Genomic DNA, 17,937 nt, shown 5'->3' on the forward strand with positions numbered 1-17,937 from the left:
TTTTTATTTCAGCAAATGAATATTCATGACTTTATGTATGTGTTTTATAGAAAGAAGAATTTTTCGGTAAATGTCAATATTTATTACATGTGCACAATTTAGTCAATTTTAAAAAATATATACAGTGGGGCAAAAAAGTATTTAGTCAGTCAGCAATAGTGCAAGTTCCACCAGTGACACCACTTAAAAAGATGAGAGGCGTCTGTAATTTACATCATAGGTAGACCTCAACTATGGGAGACAAACTGAGAAAAAAAAATCCAGAAAATCACATTGTCTGTTTTTTTAACATTTTATTTGCATATTATGGTGGAAAATAAGTATTTGGTCAGAAACAAAATTTCATCTCAATACTTTGTAATATATCCTTTGTTGGCAATGACAGAGGTCAAACGTTTTCTGTAAGTCTTCACAAGGTTGCCACACACTGTTGTTGGTATGTTGGCCCATTCCTCCATGCAGATCTCCTCTAGAGCAGTGATGTTTTTGGCTTTTCGCTTGGCAACACGGACTTTCAACTCCCTCCAGAGGCGTAGCTAAGGGTTCAGCTCAGGGGGGGCGAACCATCTGAGTGTGCCCCTAAACCTTACAACTATGGTGGCCAGCGTCGGACTGGAGCACCTTGGGCCCACCAGAGAAAATCATTCTTGGGGCCCACTATGTAGCTACATAGAAATAGATACAAGACCACCAATTGTGCGGTAAAAAGCGCTAATATCAGGGTATAATATAAGGTAGTTCACATCTTAATAATGTAGCAAGGGTTGGGGTAGCCCCCTCACAGAATATAATGTAGCCCCCCAGGGCCGTATTTAGAGTTTCTGCTGCCCTAGGCACTTTTAGCGCTGCCTCCCCTTTTGGTGAGTATGACACTATCGGCAGTGACTTTGGCAAGAATCGCTGATGTGAAAGTCGCCTTTTGCAGCAGATCGGGCAGTTTTTCTGCATCTGCCGTGTAACGGATCACTCACGGCAACACTGCGTTCGGCCTCATTCATTCCCTATGGGATCTGCGGCACTTGCCGTGATCTGGCAAATGTGGTACCATACCTCCCAACTTTTGAAGAAGGGAAGGAGGTATAAAGTTTGCGGCGCGCGTAGTGCGCCGCGGCAAATTTTAGGCCACGCCTCTGACCAGACCCATTTCACAACTAGTCACACCCATATCCACATCCCAACCGCAGCCATTTAGCACTGCTGATCACACTGTTTTATATACAATAATTATAAGCAAACAAAAATATGGCCACACAGTGCTCCATACTGTATAATGGCCACACATGATGCTCAATACTGTATAACGGCCACCACACATGATGCTCCATACTGTTTAATGGCCACACATGATGCTGCATACTGTATAATGGCCACACACAGTTCTTCATACTGTATAATGGCCACACATGATGCTCCATAGTGTATAATGGCCACACATGATGCTCCATAGTGTATAATGGCCACACATTGCTCCATAGTGTATAATGGCCAGACCGTGCTCCATACTGTATAATGACCACCCACACATAGTGCTCCATAGTGTATAACGGCCACACAGTTCTCCATATTGTATAATGATCCCACATAATGCTCAATACTGTATAATAACCACAAATGATGCTCCATACTGTATAACGGCCACACATGATGCTCCATACTGTATAACGGCAACACATGATGCTCCATACTGTAAAACGGCCACACATGATGCTCAATACTGTATAATGACCCCCCTCCTGTATGCATGCCTCATCTCCCTCCTATCCCATATACATAGCTCATATTACCCCCTCCTGTATGCATGACTCATATCTCCCCATGTATGCATGGCTCATATTCCTCACCCCCTATGCATGGCTCATATCCCCCCCCTGTATGAATGGCTCATATTCCGCCCCTGTATGCATGGCTTATATTCCCCCCTGTATGCAAGGCTCATATTCTGCCCCTGTATGCATGGCTCATAGTCTGCCCCTGTATGCATGGCTCATAGTCCGCCCCTGTATGCATGGCTCATAGTCCGCCCCTGTATGCATGGCTTATATTCCACCCCGGTATGCATGGCTCATATTCCCCCCGGTATGCATGGCTCATATTCCCCCCTGTATGCATGGCTCATATTCCACCCTGTATGCATGGCTCATATTCCCCCCGGTATGCATGGCTTATATTCCCCCCTGTATGCATGGCTTATATTCCGCCCCTGTATGCATGGCTCATAGTCCGCCCCTGTATGCATGGCTCATAGTCCGCCCCTGTATGCATGGCTTATATTCCCCCCTGTATGCATGGCTCATAGTCCGCCCCTGTATGCATGGCTTATATTCCGCCCCTGTATGCATGGCTCATAGTCCGCCCCTGTATGCATGGCTTATATTCCCCCCTGTATGCATGGCTCATAGTCCTCCCCTGTATGCATGGCTTATATTCCCCCCTGTATGCATGGCTTATATTCCCCCCTGTATGCATGGCTCATAGTCCGCCCCTGTATGCATGGCTTATATTCCCCCCCCGTATGCATGGCTCATATTCCCCCCTCCTGTATGCATGGCTCATATTCCCCCCTGTATGCATGGCTCATATTCCCCCCTGTATGCATGGCTCATATTCCCCCCTGTATGCATGGCTCATATTCCCCCCTCCTGTATGCATGGCTCATATTCCCCCCTGTATGCATGGCTCATATTCCCCCCTGTATGCATGGCTCATATTCCCCCCGTATGCATGGCTCATATTCCCCCCTGTATGCATGGCTCATATTCCCCCCTGTATGCATGGCTCATATTCCCCCCGTATGCATGGCTCATATTCCCCCCTGTATGCATGGCTCATATTCCCCCCTGTATGCATGGCTTATATTCCCCCCTGCATGGCTTATATTCCCCCCTGCATGGCTTATATTCCCCCCTGCATGGCTCATATTCCCCCCCCCTGTATGCATGGCTTATATTCCCCCCTGTATGCAGGCTTATCTCTCCGCACCCGCTCCTGCTCCTGCTCGGCGCGCCGGCTTATGTCCTCCTTTATCCCCCCGTCCCCCCGTCCCTCATACTCACCTGTCCCACTGCACGGCTGTGCCGACATCCCTCGCGCTCTGTCCCGACTCCAGGCGGCGGCACCTTCTTCCTGCTTGAGCTGTCATGTGACACAGTTCATTAAGATCATGAATATGCGCATATTCATGATCTTAATGAGCGGTGTCACGTGACCGCTCATTCAGGACGAGCTGCAGTGCAGACGCCGAGACCATCGCTGGAGCAGGGTGAGTATTCAAGGCAGGCGGGCAGGCGGCGGCGGGGGGGGGGGCCCTGGAGCGAGGGAGGCCCTGCCAGCAGGTGTCAGTGCCAGGGCCCACCGGAGGATCCTCCGGTTCCCCGGTGGGCCAGTCCGAGCCTGATGGTGGCACACTTTAATCATGGGTATATCAGACAGAGAGAGCGAGACCGAGAGAGAGCGAGACAGACAGAGAGCGAGCGAGACAGACAGAGAGCGAGCGAGACAGACAGAGAGAGAGCGAGACAGACAGAGAGAGAGCGAGACAGACAGAGAGAGTGCGAGACAGAGAGAGCACGAGACAGACAAAGAGAGAGCGCGAGACAGACAGACAGAGAGAGCGCGAGACAGACAGAGAGCGCGAGAGACAGACAGAGAGCGAGACAGACAGAGAGCGAGACAGACAAAGAGAGCGCGAGACAGACAAAGAGAGAGCGAGACAGAGAGAGAGCGAGACAGACAGAGAGCGAGACAGACAGAGAGAGAGCGAGACAGACAGAGAGAGCGAGACAGACAGAGAGAGAGCGAGACAGAGAGAGCGAGACAGACAGAGAGCGAGACAGAGAGAGAGCGAGACAGACAGACAGAGAGACACAGACAGAGAGACAGACAGAGAGCGAGACAGACAGAGAGAGCGAGACAGACAGAGAGCGAGACAGACAGAGAGCGAGACAGACACTGACAGAGAGAGTGAGAGAGAGCGAGACAGAGCGTGAGACTGAGACTGACAGAGAGCGAGGGAGACTGACAGACAGAGCAAAACATCCATTTTGCAAGAAACCTCAGGGACTTGTCAAGAGGGGAACCGTGTCCTGCCTCCTCCTCACTGCACTGTCACCTCCAGTCCCCTGCAGCCTGAGGTGAGCTCCTACCTCGTCCTATCTCCTGTCCTGCTCCTGTGTGCAGGGCTCAGGGTGGGAGGAAGCAGCGTCCTGGAGTCTCTTCAGCAGACACCACACAGCCGGCAATGTGTGTGTGTGTCTGCAGCATGCTCTGCTGGAGGCAGCAGGTTCAGTGCTGGCACCCAGCGTCCCCGGCACAAGCTCCTCTACAGAACAGACCGCGGCAGTGCAGGGAGATTCTGTCCCTGCGTAGCGTAGCTCCAGGTGGGCCCCCTCTTAGCTCCGGGCACGGGGCGACCGCACCCTCTGCCCCCCTGGTAGCTACGCTACTGACTCCCTCCAAAGGTTTTCTATAGGGTTGAGATCTGGAGACTGGCTAGGCCACTCCAGGACCTTGAAATGCTTCTTACGAAGCCACTCCTTCGTTGCCCTGGTGGTGTGCTTTGGATCTTTGTCATGTTGAAAGACCCAGCCACGTTTCATCTTCAATGCCCTTGCTGATGGAAGGAGGTTTGCACTCAAAATCTCACGATACATGGCCCCATTCATTCTTTCATGTACCCGGATCAGTCGTCCTGGCCCCTTTGCAGAGAAACAGCCCCAAAGCATGATGTTTCCACCACCATGCTTTACAGTAGGTATGGTGTTTGATGGATGCAACTCAGTATTCTTTTTCCTCCAAACATGACAAGTTGTGTTTCTACCAAACAGTTCCAGTTTGGTTTCATCAGACCATAGGACATTCTCCCAAAACTCCTCTGGATCATCCAAATGCTCTCTAGCAAACTTCAGACGGGCCCGGAGATGTACTGGCTTAAGCAGTGGGACACGTCTGGCACTGCAGGATCTGAGTCCATGGTGGCGTAGTGTGTTACTTATGGTAGGCCTTGTTACATTGGTCCCAGCTCTCTGCAGTTCATTCACTAGGTCCCCCCGCGTGGTTCTGGAATTTTTGCTCACCGTTCTTGTGATCATTCTGACCCCACGGGGTGGGATTTTGCGTGGAGCCCCAGATCGAGGGAGATTATCAGTGGTCTTGTATGTCTTCCATTTTCTAATTATTGCTCCCACTGTTGATTTCTTAACTCCAAGCTGGTTGGCTATTGCAGATTCAGTCTTCCCAGCCTGGTGCAGGACTACAATTTTGTTTCTGGTGTCCTTTGACAGCTCTTTGGTCTTCACCATAGTGGAGTTTGGAGTCAGACTGTTTGAGGGTGTGCACAGGTGTCTTTTTATGCTGATAACAACAGGTGCCATTACTACAGGTAATGAGTGGAGGAAAGAGGAGACTCTTAAAGAAGAAGTTACAGGTCTGTGAGAGCCAGAAATCTTGATTGTTTGTTTCTGACCAAATACTTATTTTCCACCATAAAATGCAAAAAAAATGATAAAAAAACAGACAATGTGATTTTCTGGATTTTTTTTTCTTAGTTTGTCTCCCATAGTTGAGGTCTACCTATGATGTAAATTACAGACGCCTCTCATCTTTTTAAGTGGTGGAACTTGCACTATTGCTGACTGACTAAATACTTTTTTGCCCCACTGTATATTCAGCAAGTATATCTGTATGAAATACAGATATGGGCATCTCAAATCAAAGAGATGTCAGTACATTAAGCCATATTTTGTTTGACTGCAAAATTATCGCACAATACAGGAAGATCTTAAACGGGAGTTTACTGGAGTATAACTTTTACTAATACCATTACTAATCTTGCTAAATATCTCAGACTGTCCCTAAAGCTAAAACCAACCTCCAAGTGCACATGACTGACTCATATGGTATTGGTGCAGCATCCTGTTACAGATATTCTGCTCTAGAGGTAGTGGTTCACTGGGAGAATACTCTACTTCTGCAATACAACATACTAAATTCCCTAGTATTAGTTTTCTAAGTGTGCTAACCAAGTTAAGTGGGTATATATGTTGGTTGTGGTTGAGATCCAATGCATCATTATTCATTGCTAGTAATATCATATCAAGTCTTTCCTTGTTGAAATAAACGTGTTTGCCATTTTTTGTGTGATGGATGGTCTAATACATGACAACTGATATTCCAGAACTGTTGAAAAAGACATGGACTGCACATCCAAAAATCATACTTTGATCTAATACTACTGGGCAAAAATGTATAAAGCTAAACATGAGGTCCTTAGTTTCACATTCTGATCAAACCTTTAAAAGTATAATAAGTTAGTGACCAAATGAGAGGTTTGCCATAACATGGCAGAGGGTTTCATACAGTCTTATCAGAATGTTAAAGGGAAACTGTCAGCACATTTGACATCTAAACTATTAATATGGGCCTACAGGTTATAGACTGCTGGAAACAGTCGTGCCCGTGTGTCTCATACCACATGTTTTATTGATGAGAAATCATCTTTTATCACTTTATATAAATGACCTATTCCATGTTCCAAGGAGGATGGTGCTTGTCGATAACTCTGCCTGCAGAGCTTATTTGAAATAGAAGGGATTTGCCAGTGTGATGTGACATGGTTACCACTGTTACCAGTGCGATGTGTGCTGGCCGCTCTCTGTTCTCCTGATAACTGACTCAACAGGTGTCTCTCATCTTCTTTTAATCTCACAGACAGACAGGGTTGTAATATTGTTGCAAAACAGAAAAGCTGAGAGAGAAGCAAAAAATGTGTTTTGCAAGAAGACGGCGGCACGGTGGCGCAGTGGTTAGCACTGCAGCCTTGCAGCGCTGGAGTCCTGGGTTCGAACCCCACCAAGGACAACATCTGCAAAGAGTTTGTATGTTCTCTCCGTGTTTGCGTGGGTTTCCTCCCACATTCCAAAGACATACTTATAGGGAATTTAGATTGTGAGCCCCATCGGGGACAGTGATGATAATGTGTGCAAAAAATGTAAAGCGCTGCGTAATATGTTAGCGCTATATAAAAATAAAGATTATTATTAAAGACAAATGTCATTTCTCGTTATCTGTGTTAGTTACTTGTCTCACTGGTAACTTCCCCTTGGTGTAAAATAAGCTCTGGAGGCAGAGTGATCTTCCAGGCACCGTTCTCCCCAGAGCCTGGAAGAGGTCATTAATATAAAGTGATAAAAGATGATTTTTCAGGAACAAGGCATCTGATATGAGACATATGAGGTTGACTTTTTCTGCATTCTATAACCTGTGTGCCCATATTAATACATTAGATAGGTCAAATGTGGTGACAGATTCCCTTTAAGCTAAGAACCTCACGTTCAGATTTGTAAATTTTTCCCTAGCGGCAATAGTTCAAAGTATGATTTTTGGATGTGCAGTCCATGTCTTATTAATACAGTTCAGCACAGTACATGATTTTAATACAGTTCAGCATAGTACACGATCACTGATTATTGCAATGGTTTCATCCAGTTATTATTTAAATCAAGTTTCTGATTTTTCTGCAGGAAATTCCCAAAAGCAGTGGAAGTGGTCTGCTTTTTACAAATCACTTTAAGGGCCCCTTTCCATTTGTGAGGAAAACGGACGAGTGCAATCCGATAAAAAATCGGATTGCACTCGGACCAATGTTAATCAATATGTGACACTCCATTTGCGATTTTTTTCCCAGCCGAAATCGGACTGAGAAAAATCTGTGTCGTCTGAGAAAAAAATCGCAGCATGCTGCGTATTGCTGAGATTCTCAGACGAGACTCGCCAATGCAAGTCAATGGGTGCGAGAAAAAAAACGCACAGCACTCGCACCATGCGAGTGCTGTCCGATTTTTACGCACCCGTGTCCTTAGAAAAGCCGGCAATTCAGCGCAGAGTACAGTAAAATCACACTGACAGGTTAGATGAGAGTAGATATATACACATAGAATAGGTATATATACATATATATATGTCAGGGAGACACCTATATATATATATTTATATTTAATGCAGCGTGAGATAGCTTTAAAGCTGGTAATTCAATTACCGGCTTTTGCTTTCTCCTTCACAAACCCGACATGATATGAGACCTGGTTTACATACAGTAAACCATCTCATATCACCATTTTTTTTGCATATTCTACACTACTAATGTTAGTAGTGTGTATATGCAAAATTTGGGCGTTCTAGCTATTATATTTAAGGGTTAAATGGCGGAAAAAATTGGCGTGGGCTCCCGCACAATTTTCTCCGCCAGAGTAGTAAAGCCAGTGACTGAGGGCAGATATTAATAGCCTGGAGAGGGTCCACGGTTATTGGCCCCCCCCTGGCTAAAAATATCTGCCCCCAGCCACCCCAGAAAAGGCACATCTGGAAGATGCGCCTATTCTGGCACTTGGCCACTCTCTTCCCATTCCCGTGTAGCGGTGGGATATGGGGTAATGAAGGGTTAATGCCACCTTGCAATTGTAAGGTGACATTAAGCCTAATTAATAATGGAGAGGCGTCAATTATGACACCTATCCATTATTAATCCAATTGAATGAAAGGGTTAAATAAAGCATAAACACATTATTTAAAATTATTTTAATGAAATAAAAACAATGGTTGTTGGAGTATTTTATTCTACGCCCAATCCAATCACTGAAGACCCTCGTTCTGTGAAAGAAAAAACATAATAAACCAACAATATACTTACCCTCCGCAGATCTGTAACGTCCAACGATGTAAATCCTTCTGAAGGGGTTAAAACATTTTGCAGCAAGGAGGTTTGCTAATGCAGGCTGCTCCTCGCTGCAAAACCCCTGGGAATGAGTCTAAATATAGATCAATGAGCTATATTTAGCTTCATTTGCGGTGAGGCGCCCTCTGCTGGCTGTTTATAGATCGTGGGAACTTGCCTAGAAAGCCTGGGACGGTGATACAATGATATGGCTTGTAGGCTCTCTCCAGATTACTGTTCAGCATTGTCCAGATGTCCCGTATTGGTGCAGCTTTATCTGTTTGCACACGTTCTGCACGTGTATTTTCGTTGTCAAACCTGATAAATCTGAGTATCATCTTGAAGCGGTCACGAGACATGGCTGCACGTATAAGAGGCAGAGCAGCAACATTCCACATTTCCTCCAGATTCTCTTTGTTGGCTCTGTGCACACCAGCAGCAATCAGTATGCCCAAAAATGCATGAAGTTCAGTTTCAGTAAATTGCTTGAATGTTTTTTGTGGTGGCCGTTTGGAAGAATCAGGAAAACGTTGTACCAGTTCGTTGTTGTAAGCATCACAAACTCTCTTGGCCTTTCGATTCGTTTCCCGTAATATGATGTCACACATCTCGGGAGTCATGATGGACTTGAATAGCTCTTTTGCTGTATATAGGTTGCTGATTGCTGCAGGGCCACCTCTTTGTCGTAGGACATTACGAGATTTTGTTTGTGCATTTGGCAGTGGATTACTGCACCATTGAGTTTCATCCTTAGCAGTCCAAATGTCGCCTGCACTTTGAGGCACAGAATCATCCTCAACACTTTCGTCTGATTCGTATTCATTTTCATGCTCTATGACCATTTCTTGTTCAATGTCTGAATCTTCTTCAGTAACATCCACTTGTGGTACATAGTTTTCATCATCAGATGGAACATATGGTTCATCCTCATGCTCAGAATCAGATTCTTCTAGCATTCGCATTATTTCGTCAGACGTAAATCTGTAAATATGAAAAAATGTAAAATAAATAATTTTCCGAAATACTACATTATTGGCTTTTCACAAAATTATACTAACCTGCAAACACGTTTTCTTGGATTATGGCGGAAACTAGATCCAGCATTACTATCACTCATGATGACTTGCTAGATGAATTTTGGCTTCGTATTTTGTGCTGAATATAAATAAAACATCGTAAAACAATATGTAGATACTAATTATTATCCATTTTTCGTATAAAAATTATACCTATAGTGATAAGTTTCATACAAAATATATGTAAGCCAAGTCCAGGCTGAAAGACAATTTGACTGTTCTGTCCCCACATAATGAGAATAAAGGTATAACTGGCTGTTAGATGCTGTGAGACTTTCCTACCTTCGTTTCCAAGAAATTGAAGACTTCACAAGCCTAGAAATGTGTGCTCACAGCAATGAGATGAACAGCAAAATGGCTAATGAGAGGAGGGAGGCAGGAAGACAAGTAGAAGCCACTCCCAGTTTGAATTAACTTAATTGACAGCAACATAAGTGACCAGTAACAACACTGAACAATAGATATCAGCATAACATTTGTAGCTGAATGAACTTTAGTTTCTGAAACCAAGTAAAGTCTTCCCACAGTGGAGGTATATGTGAAGGTACAATTGTACCTATGCAGCCTGTTAAGGTTGTAAAATTATGCAGCCTGACAAGGGTTAACCCTTCATTACCCCATATCCCACCGCTACACGGGAATGGGAAGAGAGTGGCCAAGTGCCAGAATAGGCGCATCTTCCAGATGTGCCTTTTCTGGGGTGGCTGGGGGCAGGTGTTTTTAGCCAGGGGGGAGCCAATAACCGTGGACCCTCTCCAGGCTATTAATATCTGCCCTCAGTCACTGGCTTTACTACTCTGGCGGAGAAAATTGTGCGGGAGCCCACGCCAATTTTTTCCGCCATTTAACCCTTAAATATAATAGCTAGAACGCCCAAATTTTGCATATACACACTACTAACATTAGTAGTGTGGAATATGCAAAAAAAATGGTGATATGAGATGGTTTACTGTATGTAAACCAGGTCTCATATCATGTCGGGTTTGTGAAGGAGAAAGCAAAAGCCGGTAATTGAATTACCAGCTTTAAAGCTATCTAGCGCTGCATTAAATATAAATATATATATATAGGTGTCTCCCTGACATATATATATGTATATATACCTATTCTATGTGTATATATCTACTCTAATCTAACCTGTCACTGTGATTTTACTGTACTCTGCGCTGAATTACCGGCTTTTCAAAGGAGACCCGTGCGTAAAAATCGGACAGCAATACAGATGTCATACGGATGTTGCGATAAAAAAATCGCATGACACTCGCATGACACTCGCATGGCCTCGCATGGCACTCGCAGACGTTACATCAGTTTTTTCGGTCCGTAAATCGGACCGTTTTTTTCTCACACAAGTGGAAAGGGGCCCTAAGGCATTTTGCTTTGTTTCTTGTTATATGTCATTTGTTATCCTGTATGTATTTGAAAGGATGAATTAAATACAAGCCTTGATGCATTCAGTGAGTCACATATGCATGTCTAACTTTCCTAACTTTGTACTTTGGTATGTAAACACCCATATCCTCAATCCATTGCCCCTTAGGCCGGCGTCACACACAGCGTATGAAAATACGGTCCGTATATTACGGCCGTAATACGCTGAAAAGTCCCGAAAATAGTGGTCCGTAGCTCCTCCGTAGGAAGGGTGTGTCACCGTTTTTTGCGCATGGCATCCTCCGTATGTAATCCGTATGGCAGCCGTAATGCGTGTTTTTATCGCAGGCTTGCAAAACCGACATACGGCTATACAAGGGATCCATGTGTAAAAAAAAAAAAACAAACCCATATATACTGTCTATATATATATATATATGTCAGTAGACACATATATGTATATATATTAACTAGCTATTGAACCCGTTCTACGCCCGGGTGGCGAGCATTTATATTGGTATATGGTCTCCATCCTGGTATGTGCTGCTCCATCCTGCGTCCCCCTCCTGTCATGTGCTGCTCCATCCTGCGTCCCCATCCTGTCATGTGCTGCTCCATCCTGCGTCCCCATCCTGTCATGCGCTGCTCCCATCCTGCGTCCCCATCCTGTCATGCGCTGCTCCCATCCTGCGTCCCCATCCTGTCATGCGCTGCTCCCATCCTGTGATGCGCTGCTCCCATCCTGCATCCCCATCCTGTCATGTGCTGCTCCATCCTGCGTCCCCATCCTGTCATGTGCTGCTCCATCCTGCGTCCCCATCCTGTCATGCGCTGCTCCATCCTGCGCCTCCATTCTGTCATGTGCTGCTCCCATCCTGCGTCCCCATCCTGTCATGCGCTGCTCCATCCTGCGTCCCAATCCTGTCATGCGCTGCTCCCATCCTGCGTCCCCATCCTGTGATGCGCTGCTCCCATCCTGTGATGCGCTGCTCCCATTCTGCGTCCCCATCCTGTCATGTGCTGCTCCATCCTGCGTCCCCATCCTGTCATGCGCTGCTCCCATCCTGCGTCCCCATCCTGTCATGCGCTGCTCCCATCCTGCGTCCCCATCCTGTGATGCGCTGCTCCCATCCTGTGATGCGCTGCTCCCATCCTGCATCCCCATCCTGTCATGTGCTGCTCCATCCTGCGTCCCCATCCTGTCATGTGCTGCTCCATCCTGCGTCCCCATCCTGTCATGCGCTGCTCCATCCTGCGCCTCCATTCTGTCATGTGCTGCTCCCATCCTGCGTCCCCATCCTGTCATGCGCTGCTCCATCCTGCATCCCCATCCTGTCATGCGCTGCTCCCATCCTGCGTCCCCATCCTGTGATGCGCTGCTCCCATCCTGTGATGCGCTGCTCCCATTCTGCGTCCCCATCCTGTCATGTGCTGCTCCATCCTGCGTCCCCATCCTGTCATGTGCTGCTCCATCCTGCGTCCCCATCCTGTCATGTGCTGCTCCATCCTGCGTCCCCATCCTGTCATGCGCTGCTCCCATCCTGCGTCCCAATCCTGTCATGCGCTGCTCCCATCCTGCGTCCCCATCCTGTCATGCGCTGCTCCCATCCTGCGTCCCCATCCTGTCATGCGCTGCACCCATCCTGCGTCCCCATCCTTATGTGCTGCTCCATCCTGCGTCCCCATCCTGTCATGTGCTGCTCCATCCTGCGTCCCCATCCTGTCATGTGCTGCTCCATCCTGCGTCCCCATCCTGTTATGTGCTGCTCCCATCCTCCGTCCCCATCCTTATGTGCTGCTCCATCCTGCGTCCCCATCCTTATGTGCTGCTCCATCCTGCGTCCCCATCCTTATGTGCTGCTCCATCCTGCGTCCCCATCCTTATGGGCTGCTCCATCCTGCGTCCCCATCCTTATGTGCTGCTCCATCCTGTGTCCCCATCCTTATGTGCTGCTCCATCCTGCGTCCCCATACTGCCTCTGACCCGCTCGGCCCCGCTGCCTCTGACCCGCTCGGCGCCGAGTGCTGGGGGGCCTGAGCAGGTGGGGACACCGGCGCGCTGTGGGGGTCAGGTGCCGGTATCGCCGCCAGCTCAGGACCCCCAGCACTTACTATATTCACCTGTCCTGCGTTCCAGCGCTGCACGCCCTAAGGCATTTTGCTTTGTTTCTTGTTATATGTCATTTGTTATCCTGTATGTATTTGAAAGGATGAATTAAATACAAGCCTTGATGCATTCAGTGAGTCACATATGCATGTCTAACTTTCCTAACTTTGTACTTTGGTATGTAAACTCCCATATCCTCAATCCATTGCCCCTTAGGCCGGCGTGACACACAGCGTATGAAAATACGGTCTGTATATTACGGCCGTAATACGCTGAAAAGTCCCGAAAATAGTGGTCCGTAGCTCCTCCGTAGGAAGGGTGTGTCACCGTTTTTTGCGCATGGCATCCTCCGTATGTAATCCGTATGGCAGCCGTAATGCGTGTTTTTATCGCAGGCTTGCAAAACCGACATACGGCTATACAAGGGATCCATGTGTAAAAAAAAAAAAAAACCCATATATACTGTCTATATATATATATATATATATATATATATACAGTGGGGCAAAAAAGTATTTAGTCAGTCAGCAATAGTGCAAGTTCCACCACTTAAAAAGATGAGAGGCGTCTGTAATTTACATCATAGGTAGACCTCAACTATGGGAGACAAACTGAGAAAAAAAAATCCAGAAAATCACATTGTCTGTTTTTTAACATTTTATTTGCATATTATGGTGGAAAATAAGTATTTGGTCAGAAACAAACAATCAAGATTTCTGGCTTTCACAGACCTGTAACTTCTTCTTTAAGAGTCTCCTCTTTCCTCCACTCATTACCTGTAGTAATGGCACCTGTTTAAACTTGTTATCAGTATAAAAAGACACCTGTGCACACCCTCAAACAGTCTGACTCCAAACTCCACTATGGTGAAGACCAAAGAGCTGTCAAAGGACACCAGAAACAAAATTGTAGCCCTGCACCAGGCTGGGAAGACTGAATCTGCAATAACCAACCAGCTTGGAGTGAAGAAATCAACAGTGGGAGCAATAATTAGAAAATGGAAGACATACAAGACCACTGATAATCTCCCTCGATCTGGGGCTCCATGCAAAATCCCACCCCGTGGGGTCAGAATGATCACAAGAACGGTGAGCAAAAATCCCAGAACCACGCGGGGGAACCTAGTGAATGAACTGCAGAGAGCTGGGACCAATGTAACAAGGCCTACCATAAGTAACACACTACGCCACCATGGACTCAGATCCTGCAGTGCCAGATGTGTCCCACTGCTTAAGCCAGTACATGTCCGGGCCCATCTGAAGTTTGCTAGAGAGCATTTGGATGATCCAGAGGAGTTTTGGGAGAATGTCCTATGGTCTGATGAAACCAAACTGGAACTGTTTGGTAGAAACACAACTTGTCGTGTTTGGAGGAAAAAGAATACTGAGTTGCATCATCAAACACCATACCTACTGTAAAGCATGGTGGTGGAAACATCATGCTTTGGGGCTGTTTCTCTGCAAAGGGGCCAGGACGACTGATCCGGGTACATGAAAGAATGAATGGGGCCATGTATCGTGAGATTTTGAGTGCAAACCTCCTTCCATCAGCAAGGGCATTGAAGATGAAACGTGGCTGGGTCTTTCATCATGACAATGATCCAAAGCACACCACCAGGGCAACGAAGGAGTGGCTTCGTAAGAAGCATTTCAAGGTCCTGGAGTGGCCTAGCCAGTCTCCAGATCTCAACCCTATAGAAAACCTTTGGAGGGAGTTGAAAGTCCGTGTTGCCAAGCGAAAAGCCAAAAACATCACTGCTCTAGAGGAGATCTGCATGGAGGAATGGGCCAACATACCAACAACAGTGTGTGGCAACCTTGTGAAGACTTACAGAAAACGTTTGACCTCTGTCATTGCCAACAAAGGATATATTACAAAGTATTGAGATGAAATTTTGTTTCTGACCAAATACTTATTTTCCACCATAATATGGAAATAAAATGTTAAAAAAACAGACAATGTGATTTTCTGGATTTTTTTTTCTCAGTTTGTCTCCCATAGTTGAGGTCTACCTATGATGTAAATTACAGACGCCTCTCATCTTTTTAAGTGGTGGAACTTGCACTATTGCTGACTGACTAAATACTTTTTTGCCTCACTGTATATGTCAGTAGACACATATATGTATATATATTAACTAGCTATTGAACCCGTTCTACGCCCGGGTGGCGAGCATTTATATTGGTATATGGTCTCCATCCTGGTATGTGCTGCTCCATCCTGCGTCCCCATCCTGTCATGTGCTGCTCCATCCTGCGTCCCCATCCTGTCATGCGCTGCTCCCATCCTGCGTCCCCATCCTGTGATGCGCTGCTCCCATCCTGTGATGCGCTGCTCCCATTCTGCGTCCCCATCCTGTCATGTGCTGCTCCATCCTGCGTCCCCATCCTGTCATGCGCTGCTCCCATCCTGCGTCCCCATCCTGTCATGCGCTGCTCCCATCCTGCGTCCCCATCCTGTGATGCGCTGCTCCCATCCTGTGATGCGCTGCTCCCATCCTGCATCCCCATCCTGTCATGTGCTGCTCCATCCTGCGTCCCCATCCTGTCATGTGCTGCTCCATCCGGCGTCCCCATCCTGTCATGCGCTGCTCCATCCTGCGCCTCCATTCTGTCATGTGCTGCTCCCATCCTGCGTCCCCATCCTGTCATGCGCTGCTCCATCCTGCGTCCCCATCCTGTCATGCGCTGCTCCCATCCTGCGTCCCCATCCTGTGATGCGCTGCTCCCATCCTGTGATGCGCTGCTCCCATTCTGCGTCCCCATCCTGTCATGTGCTGCTCCATCCTGCGTCCCCATCCTGTCATGTGCTGCTCCATCCTGCGTCCCCATCCTGTCATGTGCTGCTCCACCCTGCGTCCCCATCCTGTCATGCGCTGCTCCCATCCTGCGTCCCAATCCTGTCATGCGCTGCTCCCATCCTGCGTCCCCATCCTGTCATGCGCTGCTCCCATCCTGCGTCCCCATCCTGTCATGCGCTGCACCCATCCTGCGTCCCCATCCTTATGTGCTGCTCCATCCTGCGTCCCCATCCTGTCATGTGCTGCTCCATCCTGCGTCCCCATCCTGTCATGTGCTGCTCCATCCTGCGTCCCCATCCTGTTATGTGCTGCTCCCATCCTCCGTCCCCATCCTTATGTGCTGCTCCATCCTGCGTCCCCATCCTTATGTGCTGCTCCATCCTGCGTCCCCATCCTTATGTGCTGCTCCATCCTGCGTCCCCATCCTTATGGGCTGCTCCATCCTGCGTCCCCATCCTTATGTGCTGCTCCATCCTGCGTCCCCATCCTTATGTGCTGCTCCATCCTGCGTCCCCATACTGCCTCTGACCCGCTCGGCCCCGCTGCCTCTGACCCGCTCGGCGCCGAGTGCTGGGGGGCCTGAGCAGGTGGGGACACCGGCGCGCTGTGGGGGTCAGGTGCCGGTATCGCCGCCAGCTCAGGACCCCCAGCACTTACTATATTCACCTGTCCTGCGTTCCAGCGCTGCACGCCGCCATCTTCCCGGTCTCCTGGCTGTGACTGTTCAGTCAGAGGGTGGCGCCGGCGCGCATTAAGCGCGTCATCGCGCCCTCTGAACTGAAGGTCACAGGCCGAAGACCGGGAAGATGGCGGCGCTCAGCGGTGGAACGCAGGACAGGTGAATATGGCCGATACTCACCCTCCTGGCGGTCCCTGCTTCTCTGTTGGAGATCGCAGTGTGCGTTCAGTGTGAACGCACACCGCGATCTCCCGGGAGCGTCACTCTGTGAGGCGCAGACTGCGCCGGCGCTTGCGCCAGCGCAGTCTATAAAGGCTTCGGACAGAGTGACGCTCCCAGCGTTATATTATAGATATTTCATCCAGCGCGAGATAGCAGAAAGCCGGAAATTCAATTACCGGCTTTTGCTTTCTCCTTCCTAAACCCGACATGATATGAGACATGGTTTACATAAAGTAAACCATCTCATATCCCCATTTTTTTTGCATATTCCACACTACTAATGTTAGTAGTGTGTATATGCAAAATTTGGGCGTTCTAGCTATTATATTTAAGGGTTAAATGGCGGAAAAAATTGGCGTGGGCTCCCGCACAATTTTCTCCGCCAGAGTAGTAAAGCCAGTGACTGAGGGCAGATATTAATAGCCTGGAGAGGGTCCATGGTTATTGCCCCCCCCCTGGCTAAAAACATCTTCCCCCAGCCACCCCAGAAAAGGCACATCTGGAAGATGCGCCTATTCTGGCACTTGGCCACTCTCTTCCCATTCCTGTGTAGCGGTGCGATATGGGGTAATGAAGGGTTAATGCCACCTTGCTATTGTAAGGTGACATTAAGCCAAATTAATAATGGAGAGGCGTCAATTATGACACCTATCCATTATTAATCCAATACTAGTAAAGGTTTAAAAAAAAAAACACACACACATTATTAAAAATTAATTTAATGAAGAAAACACAAAGGTTGTTGTATTAATTTATTCTACTCTCAATCCACTCACTGAAGACCATCGATCTGTAAATAAAAAAAAAATAAATAAACCAAGAATATACATACCTTCCGAGGATCTGTAAGGTCCAACGATGTAAATCCATCTGAAGGGGTTAAAATATTTTGCAGGCAGGAGTTCTGCTAATGCAACGCTACTCCTGCCTGCAAAACCCCGGAGAATGAAGGTAAAGTAGGTCATTGACCTATAT

General features: G+C 47.4%; 1 protein-coding gene across 4 annotated transcripts in view; it reads right to left on the minus strand.

Annotated features, from left to right (window-relative positions):
- LOC138642552 (ovalbumin-related protein Y-like) overlaps nucleotides 1-17,937 on the minus strand; it is an 80,389-nt gene that overhangs the window by 45,550 nt on the left and 16,902 nt on the right. The window lies entirely within an intron of this gene.

The sequence above is a fragment of the Ranitomeya imitator genome, chromosome 6 (genome assembly GCF_032444005.1).
Source record: "Ranitomeya imitator isolate aRanImi1 chromosome 6, aRanImi1.pri, whole genome shotgun sequence".
NCBI classification, from domain to species: Eukaryota; Metazoa; Chordata; class Amphibia; order Anura; family Dendrobatidae; genus Ranitomeya; species Ranitomeya imitator.